We start from the raw sequence: 9,771 nt of genomic DNA on the forward strand, positions 1-9,771 counted from the left end.
TTGCTCACTTGAGTACTACCGAGAGTACCTGAGAAGTCCGACAGGGGCTCTGCCCCCGTGTAACTTAAGAGCCTGCCTGGAGCCTAGACGTACACACCAAAAATGAAAGTACAAGATAAAAGGCGAAAAGAACCACAAAGGAAACCCGATAAAGCAACCTGGAGGTTCAGGGGAACTAGGTGTTGGTTCCAGATACGGGCGAAGGAAGTTCCTGCGCGGCTTGGGGCGGGGCACCTCCCCTCCCCGAGACAAGAGGGAAAAGGAGCCATCACGCCCGGCTCGCTGCCCTCCGTGCACAGCATCGCCCTCCATCCCGGCGACCGCACGCGGCTTCCCCATTTCTGGGCCCTTGTCGCGGAAGCCGCACGCCCGGCCCGTCTCCCGGTGGCCTCCCTACCCCGTCCGTCAGCCGCTCCCACGAATGGGTGACTTGGGAAGTCCACACCGGGGCCGGCACCGCCTCGGCCCGCCCGCCGGGAGGAGCCGGGCCCAGCCTCCCAGGGGGCACTGCCCGGCCAGCGGCGCACGCACCTGGTCGGCCGTTCGGGCTGCGGAAGCGGCGGCGGCGGCGCCCAGGGTCACGCTGCCGGGTAACCGCGGTCCTGCCCTCTGCGCACTGGGCGGGAAGGCGGGGCGCAGCGGCCCGGGACGCGAGACGCTGGGCGCGGGCGGGAGGGCGTGGTGGAGGCGGCGCCTCGCTGCGCCTCGGGAAACCCGAGGGCCGCGGGCCGACCAGCTGGTGCCTCACCTTCTGGCTCTGGCTCCCGTTAGAAAATCAGTGTCCCACCCTGGGTCCTGGCCCCTCGGCCTTGCTTCTTTATTTAGGGGCCAAAGCGCCCGAGCGTCGCCCTCAGGCCCTCGCGGGTCTCTGGGCGGCGGAGGTTTCCAGAGCTGTAACCTCCGGTGGGCCGAAGCGCTTGGCCGAGGTGTCCTGTGCTTTCATGAGTGGCCGTGCGGGTAGGGAAGGAAGGGGTTGTGGAGCTGAAAGGAAAGCGTGAAAGGTGTTGCTCTGTCTCTGCGCCTGCATAAGGGCTTCTGGAAACCCCACGCTTTGTAAGCTGTCAAACGCCGCCCAAGGATACGCGGTTATTAAACCGTTATTGTCCCATCCTGCAGGGCAGGATTGTTAGAGAGGCGGTGATGATGGAAGGTGCACAAGAGGACCCGAACTGGGAGATCAGAAAGAGTCCTGTCTCTTTGGTTTATGTGTTAATTATATAAGGGTGCCCAAGAAGAAAGGAGACTCGTCTGATTACCCGGCGTAGCTTATCTCAACGAGTCACTCGCATCGCTGGTCACAAAGTGTGTGCTCACGTAGTTTCAATGTTTTCTGTTTTGATAAATTTGAATTCCTTTATTTAACCACACTCTTATCAAATACAAACAGTTATCTTTGTGAAACACGGAGCAATTCAGGTCTCCTCTTTAACCAGAAAAAAAACAAAAACAAAAAACCTTTTAATTAAAAAAAAAAAGAAAAAACACGTGCTCACTGGGAACTTAAAAAAGTACAAAACTTGCAATGTCCATTTTCCTGCATACACTTAACCCTCAGTTAACAATCTCTCTAAACTTTAGTAACCCCGTTGCCCACAGAATAAAGTGTGAACTCAGACATTCAAAGTAGTTCCTCACAATGTGACCCTGGCCCACCTTTGCAGGATCATCTCTACGGTGCTATATCCAGCTCCATTGAATTACTTTTTTCTCAAACTATCTGAGGTAAAGGACACGTTTTATTATTTCCGATAAGTTATAGACTGTCATTCTTGTAAGATAAATTAAAAACTTGCTGGAAAAGTGAAAAAAGACATAAAAAACTACAAGCCCCAATTTTCATTACAGGTATATAACAGGTATACAAAAATAAAATTACTGTCAATTTATTTTTGTGTTCTTTTAATTTCTAAGTGTTTACTCTCAATTTCTATATTTATCTCATCCCAGGTCAGTAAAAACAGTTCATAGATTCACACTGATGACCATACTTAAAAGTGCCTTTTGACTTGCTGTTCTTCAAATGCGTCAGATGCTTTTTGACTTTGGGGCCTTTTATTCCTTCAGTGCCAATCAAAGTTCTTCTCACTCAAGGTTCAACTCGTAACGTTATAATAATAATAATAGCTTCACATTTATTGGGTACTTTATGCCAAGACTTTACATGCATTAACTGTGAATTCTTATCAACTCTATGAGTTAGGTATTATTATTATTCCCACTTTACAGATGAAGACACTGAGGATTAGGGAAGTCAAATCACAAAGCTAGTGAGGTGCAGAGCTAGCACTCTGACCTGAGCAGGCCTATACTGTCAACCTTGAGGTGAGCCCTCCTCCATAAAGCCTCCGCATTTGCTTTGAAGTTGAAATGAATCACCCTTTGGTCCCTCTACTACAACATTTTTCCCCCACTGGTTTGTGCTTTTTGTTTTTTGGGGGGTTTTTGGCCACACCACGTGGCTTGTGGGATCTTAGTTCCCCGACCAGGGATTGAACCTGGCTCCCGCAGTGAAATCCTAACCACTGGACCGCCAGGGAATCCCCACCCCCACCCCACCCCGCATCCGTGTCTTTTATTGATGTCTGGCGTTAAACTTTAAGCTCCTGAGTCAGTGTCGTTTGTGTATCTCCACATCTTTCAGTGCTGCTTTCTCCAACTGGAATTTCCTTTATGCTTTATAAACGGTCCGGCAGAGTAGGTATTATTTTATCACCATTTAACCCATGAGGAAACTGAGGCACAGAGAAGTTACTAGTAAGATGCTAGTAAGTCGCGGAGTCAGCCTTCCAAGCCAGGCAGCCAGGCTCCAGAGTTGATTTCTGAACCGCCATGCTATGCTGATTTTCCACTGCACCATGAGTTCTTCCTGCTCAAAACACTTCAGTGACTTTCCATGGCTCTTAGGATCAAGACGAAACTCTTTGGTGGGACCTACAAAACTCTGTGTAGCCTCTACTCTGCAGCTGCCTCTCCCAGCAAGCTTCCTGGTTCCCGTCTGCCACGCTTGTCCTATTTCCCTTGCTCCTGGGGGTCAGGCTCCCTCCAACCATAGCACATGTTGTTCCCTGGACCTGGAATGTCCCCTCATCTGGTTCCTTCCTAAACCTAAATTTATCCTTCATCCAATTTTAGCTCAGGAAATCCTTCCTAGACTAGGTCAAATATCCTATTATAGATTTTTACAGCGTTTTTAGGTCTTAACATAATTATCATTTTAAATGTAGTTTATGTGGATATTTGACTAAGGTCAGTCTCCCCCATTCAACACTGTCAGCTCCATGATGGCAAGGATTATCTTATTTGCCCACCTTTATATCCTCAGCGACATGAACAATATCTGACATGTAGTAGGCAGTGGGTAAACATTCATTGAATGAATGAAGTAAATGGTGTTCCAAGTGTTATGAAAATATAGGAGGGGCACAGTATTGTTCCAGTAAATGTTTATTGATCAGTTAAAAAAAAAAATCCTGGTTTGTAACATTTGTCAATTTCCCTGATGCGAATACTCCCACAATGGCCAATTTCGAGATGCCAACATTACGTCCCACAATGCTGAATCCGGGACGTGACACGAACAATCGGCTTTGAGAGCCTGTTCCAGTTGGCTCCAGCACACCACTGGAAAGGCACCAAAGTTAGTGGGACAGAGAGTGGCTCACAAAGCCCAGGCAAGCTGCCCGGAGATCTAAACTAAGACCTCAAGTATGAATAGAAGACAGGTTTGGGAGGTGGATGTGTGTGGGGGACAAATAAGTGGCAAAGTGGGAGGGACTGGAGAAGAAAAAGGAGAAAGTTCAGTAAGCCTGACATGTACATTTGAGAAGAGCCTGGTAAATCTTGGTAAGAGTTTCAGACTTCATCTTTATGGGAAGCACCAGACTGGCTTAGGCAGGTGAGTGGAACGATGAAGTTAGCATTTTGGAGAGATGGCTCTGGCTGCCTTTGCCAAGTGGATTGGGCACTGCGCAGTCACCCAGAGGAGAGATGCTGGTGGACAGAACCAGGAGAGGGATGAAGAGAAAGTGCTGACCACTGTAAAAGGGAGCCTGGTAGGAGGCTTTTGATGTGAAGATTTGGGCAAAAGGGCAGTCTGGCAGTGAGCAGACCTACACTACAGTCTGAGTTTCAACAGGTGGGACCCCATGCCCCAGGGAAGGGAATCAATACAAGTCTGGAGACACAGGGACTACACCTGATTATAAGTACAGGCTTTAGAAACAAGGAGCAAGGCTTGGGTTCTGGTTTAGTCACTTACTACCTGTGACCGGTCAGTTAAGCTCTCTGGGTTTTCAGTTTTCTTATCTGTTAAAAAAGAGGGGGTACAATAAAAACATCTCATATGGTAATTCTGATGATAACATATGTCAAAGTAACTAATATAGAGCATGGAACATAAGTATACAATGAATATTTTTACAGTTTAACGGGAGAAAAAGAAATGTCAGTCATCCCTTTGTTTACAAGAGCCGTCTTCAAATCTGAATAATGTTCCCTTGGGGGACCACAAGGGGTACTTGATGGGGTGATCAATAATATCCTCCAAACTGAGATACTTAGAGAGTGACAGCGGTGCTGTTAATAATTACCCCAGGGCAACAGGCATAAACTGGAGTGTGTAGTCATCTTAGTGCTGAAGGAATTTCTAAAGGACAGACAGGCATGAGGAGTCTTAAGATCCAGAAGCTCAAGAAAGAATTCCTCTCACATATCCCACACCTCCCTAAAGTGCATTGTCCTGAGGGAAAAGATGCCCCAGAGGCCAAGCTAAGGGACATTTTTTTTAATATATACATTTATTTATTTATTTATTTATGGCTGTGTTGGGTCTTTCTTGCTGCGTGCGGGCTTTCTCTAGTTGCAGCGAGCGGGGGCTACTCTTCATTGCGGTGCGTGGGCTTCTCATTGCGGTGGCTTCTCTTGTTTCAGAGCACAGGCTCTAGGCACGTGGGCTTCAGTAGCTGTGGCACATGGGCTCAGTAGTTGTGGCTCGCAGGCCCTAGAGCACAGGCTCAGTAGTTGTGGCGCTCGGGCTTAGTCGCTCCGCAGCATGGGGGATCTTCCCGGACCAGGGCTTGACCCTGTGTACCCTGCATTGTCAGGCAGATTCTTAACCACTGCACCACCAGGCAAGTCCTAAGGGACATTTTGATAATGCCCTTAATCAGAGTTCTATAGATCCCCATGACCCCCATCTATCTCATGAAGATTCATTTCCAATATCTTACATTTGTGTTCAGTAATTATTGAATGTGTAATATATTTATGTTTTAATAAATTATGAACTACTAGTAATTAATAATGATAATTCAATTCAGAAAAAAAAATTTTAAACAAGACCTTATTCAGAAAAAAATTTTTAAACAGGAAATTTTAAGTGTATTCATTATTGTAGAGAAGTATGATAGGACAACAAACAAAATATTTTGAAGCATAAAAACTAGAGGGATAAAATCCTGGAATAGGGGCATTGAGATGGAAAAATAACTTCATGGAAGGAAAGGAACAGTATAAATTTATAACTATTGCGAGTTTTTTCAAGTATTTTTTTTAAATGGACTATGGTGAGTAGCCAATCACTGTGAAATTTAAATGCCTTTGGGTACATTTAGAAGAGCGATATAGGGCTTCCCTGGTGGCGCAGTGGTTGAGAATCCGCCTGCCAATGCAGGGCACACGGGTTCGAGCCCTGGTCTGGGAAGATCCCACATGCCGCGGAGCAACTAGGCCCGTGAGCGACAACTACTGAGCCTGCACGTCTGGAGCCTGTGCTCCGCAGCAAGAGAGGCCGCGACAGTGAGAGGCCCATGCACCGCGATTTAGAGTGGCCCCCACTCGCCGCAACTGGAGAAAGCCCTCGCACAGAAACGAAGACCCAACACACCCAAAAATAAATAAATAAATAAATAAATTTATTAAAAAAAAAAAAAAGAGTGATATAACAGTTTTATTTTGAAATGCCAATATTCACAATGCTCGAAAGTGTATTCTTTGTAACTACTATACTTACAATGAAAACTACAGAAGTAATTTTTTTTAATGTGCCAAGGAATATATTAGCAAAAACATTTGAAGACCATGGCTTTACATGACCTAGAAGTTAAAGTCTGGCTCTGCCATTTGTTAGCTGTTAGCCATGGACAAGTTGTTTAACCTCTCTAAGCGTTAATTTTTTGATCTATAAAATGGGAAATAATAAACCTGCTTTGAGGATTAGATTGAATAAACTTTATAAAAATTCCTAGCAAGCCTGACACTCAAGCCTGGTACTCAATAAATGGTACACAATGGTACTCAATGTTAACAATAGCTAATATTTCTTAATCACTTACTATATGCTAAACACTGAGCTAATTTTCATATGACTCTCTGAGGTAGGTTTCTATGAATCATAGATGAAGAAACTGAGGCACAAAACAGTGTCATTTTGTTTTTTAAGTACTTTACAAAACAGTTGCTTAATGGTAGAGTCATGATTCAAAATCAAGTTGTTTGACTCCAGAGCCTTCCCCGGAAACCACTAGACCTTACTTTTCTTCCCTTGAGGCTCCTCTTGCCCATCCAGGAACCTGGGTTACTATCAGGATTTAAGAATAATTCGCATTTATAAGTGGAACTTTTCAGTGTGCTAGGGGTCTTTTACTATTTTTTCTCATTACTGACTTTCCAACCCTTTGTACATTACTTCACACAGAGAAAATGATATCTGCAGGAAACAATGGATTGAAGGATTGAGGTATCTCACTGTAGGAGTGACGACCAGCCCAGTAATCGCATTCTCTTCAAGCCTGGCTTGACCACCCTTGAAGGTTGAGTAGAACCCGTGCCTCCATACACATGTAATTCATTCCCAGCATGCAGTGTGCCAAGGCACACAGATTGGGCAGCTCTAGTACAGGTACTACTGAAGAGAGGTCTACACCTTCTTTTCTCCTTGACATGGGCTTGCAGGAATAACTGTTGGGTCCTTATTTTGGTGGGTCCTGATCAACTTGGCATTATGGAAAAGTGTTTTTTTGTCAAAGTTGGCATTATCAGAATATTGCAATTAGGGAAGATGTTATAATCAAATGCTATCTGTCAGCTAAAAAAAGTCAATGTTGTTTTGATTCTTCAAAGAATGCAATAAGAAGCATTGCTTATCCTCTTTCATCACTCACTCCTAACTACTCTCCCAGGTATGTGAAAAAAGAGGTCTACCTAAATATGAATGGCTGAAACTTACACCAAGACCGTTATCTTGTCTTCTGAGAATCCAATGGCGAAAAAAAAAATTCATGTCATAGTAATTAAAAGCAGTACAGGATCAATGGATTTTGATCATAGTTCTCTGTTTCTATGCAATCATTTTTAAATAAGACTACATTAAATAGTATAAAGAGTCTGATGGTAATTATGAATGCTAAATACCTGTGTATAACTCAATGACTTTTCAAAGTGAACACACCTGTATAATCAACACAAAGATCAACAAACTGTATTACCAGTAACACCAAAACCCCCTTCATGCCCTTTCCAGTTACCACCCACACCCACAAGGATACCCCCTGACTTCTAACACCATAAATTAGATTATTTTTGAGTTTTATGTAAATGGAATCATACAGTTTATATTATTTTCTGACTCCTTTTATTTAAAAATGTTTGATGGCATAGAGACAGACTTATAGACAAATGGCTTAGAACAGAGAACCCAGAAATAAATCATCATGTATATGGCCAGATGTTCTTTGACAAGGGTGCTAAGACCATGCAATGAGGAAAGGACAGTCTCTTCAACAAATGGTGCTGGGAGCCTGGACATCCACATGCAAATGAATAAAATTTGACTATTACCTTATACCATATACAAAAATTAACTCAAGATGGATTGAAGACCTAAATACAAGACATAAAGCTATAAAAATCCTAGAAGAAAACACAGGGAAAAAACTTCATGACACTGGGTTTGGCAATGATTTCTTGGATATGACACCAAAAGTACAGGCAATAGTAGCAAAAATAGATTAATTGGACTTCATCAAAATTTAAAACTTCTGTGCATCGAAGGACACAATCAACAGAGTGAAAATTTATCCCCGAAGAACAGGAGAAAATATTTGCAAATCATATATCTGATAAGGGGCTCATACCCAAAATGTATAAAAACTCCTATAACTCAAAAACAACAACAACAACAAAAACAAATAGCTGGATTTAAAATGGGCAAAGAACTTGAACAAACATTTCTCCAAAGATAACATACAAATGGCCAATAAGCATGTGAAAAGATGCTCAACATAACCACAATGAGATTCCACCTCATACCCATTAGGATGGCTACTGTTTAAAAAAACAAAAACAAAAAACAGAAAATAGCAAGTGTTGGCAAGGATATGAAGAAATTGGAACTGTTGTGCCATGTTGGTTGGAATGTAAAATGGTGCAGCCACTATAGAAAATGGTTTGATGGTGCCTCAAAATGGTAAAAATAGAATTACCATAGGATCCAGATATCCCACTTCTGGTTACATATCCAAAAGAATTGAAAGTAGAGTCTCAAAGAGATATTTGCTCACCCATGTTCATAGCAGCATTGTTCACAAGAGCCAAGAAGTGAAGCAACCCAAGTGCCCATCAAGATGAATGAATAAACAAAATTCAGTATATATATCCAATGGATATTATTCAGCCTTAAAAAGGAAAGAAATCCTGTCACAACATGGATGAACCTTGAGGACATTATGCTAAGTGAAATAAGTCACTCACAAGAAGACAAACATACGTAAGATTCCACTTATATAAGGTATCTAAAGTAGTCAAATCCATAGAAACAGAAAGTAGAATGATGGTTGCCTGGGCCTAGCAGAAAGGGGAAATGGGGAGTTGCTGTTTAATGGGTACAGTTTTTCAGTTTTGCAGGATGAAAAAGATCTGGAGATGTATTGCACAACATTGCAAATACACCTAACGCTACTGAACTGTACACTTAAAATGTACACTTAATATATTTTGTTACATGTTTTTTTACCATAATTTAAAAAACTTCTTAAATGTAAGTATGTTTGGGAGATTCATTCATATTGTTGTACATAGCTATGATTCATTCAGTCTCATTGCTATTCCATTATATATATATACCACAATATATTTACTTATTCTAATGTTGATGGGCATTTGGGAAGTATCTAGTTGGGGCTATAGCAATTAGTGTTACACATACATTTTAAAACAAGGAAAATAAAAACCTACCAGATTTTTAGGGCTTAGAAGGCATTCAGAGAACACTCATAATGTATTTTGAATGTGTTAATGTATCCTCACTGTAAGTTTGTATATCCAACTGCTAACTACTCCACTTGAATATTCAACAGATGTCTTGAACTTATCGTATCCAAATCTGCTTTACCTTCAGCCTTCTTCACATCTGTTAGCAACTCCATCCTTCTAGTTGCCCAGGCCAAAAACTTTGATAACATCTTGACTCCTTTCTTTCTCTCACACCTACATCCAAGGCATCAGTAAATAATGATGGCTCTACTTTCAAACTAAATCCAGAATCTGACCACTTTCTATTATCTCTGCTGTTATCATTCTGGTCTACTCCACTGTCACCTCTTGCTTAGATTAACCTCTTAGATAGTCTGTCTTTGGCACCTGCAACTCCCATCCTTCCCCCAACCACCCAATCTATTCTCATCGCAACAGCTAGAGGGACTCTGAGGCATATTATATTTTCCAAAGATAGAAAATATCCCATCCCACATACTCTTTTGCAGTGTGAGCTTTGCC

The 9,771-nt window shown here is 42.6% G+C and overlaps 1 protein-coding gene across 6 annotated transcripts in view; it reads right to left on the reverse strand.

Moving 5' to 3' along the window:
• CPQ (carboxypeptidase Q) overlaps window positions 1-521 on the reverse strand; it is a 505,229-nt gene extending 504,708 nt beyond the window's left edge. For all 6 annotated transcript variants that reach the window (XM_057532254.1, XM_057532249.1, XM_057532253.1 and 3 more), the window contains exon 1: window positions 398-521. The gene's annotated coding sequence lies outside the window, so the exon portion shown is untranslated. The remainder of the gene's footprint in view (window positions 1-397) is intronic.
• Window positions 522-9,771: the final 9,250 nt, after the last annotated feature.

This window comes from Balaenoptera acutorostrata, chromosome 17, assembly GCF_949987535.1.
Source record: "Balaenoptera acutorostrata chromosome 17, mBalAcu1.1, whole genome shotgun sequence".
In the NCBI taxonomy this organism is placed as follows: domain Eukaryota; kingdom Metazoa; phylum Chordata; class Mammalia; order Artiodactyla; family Balaenopteridae; genus Balaenoptera; species Balaenoptera acutorostrata.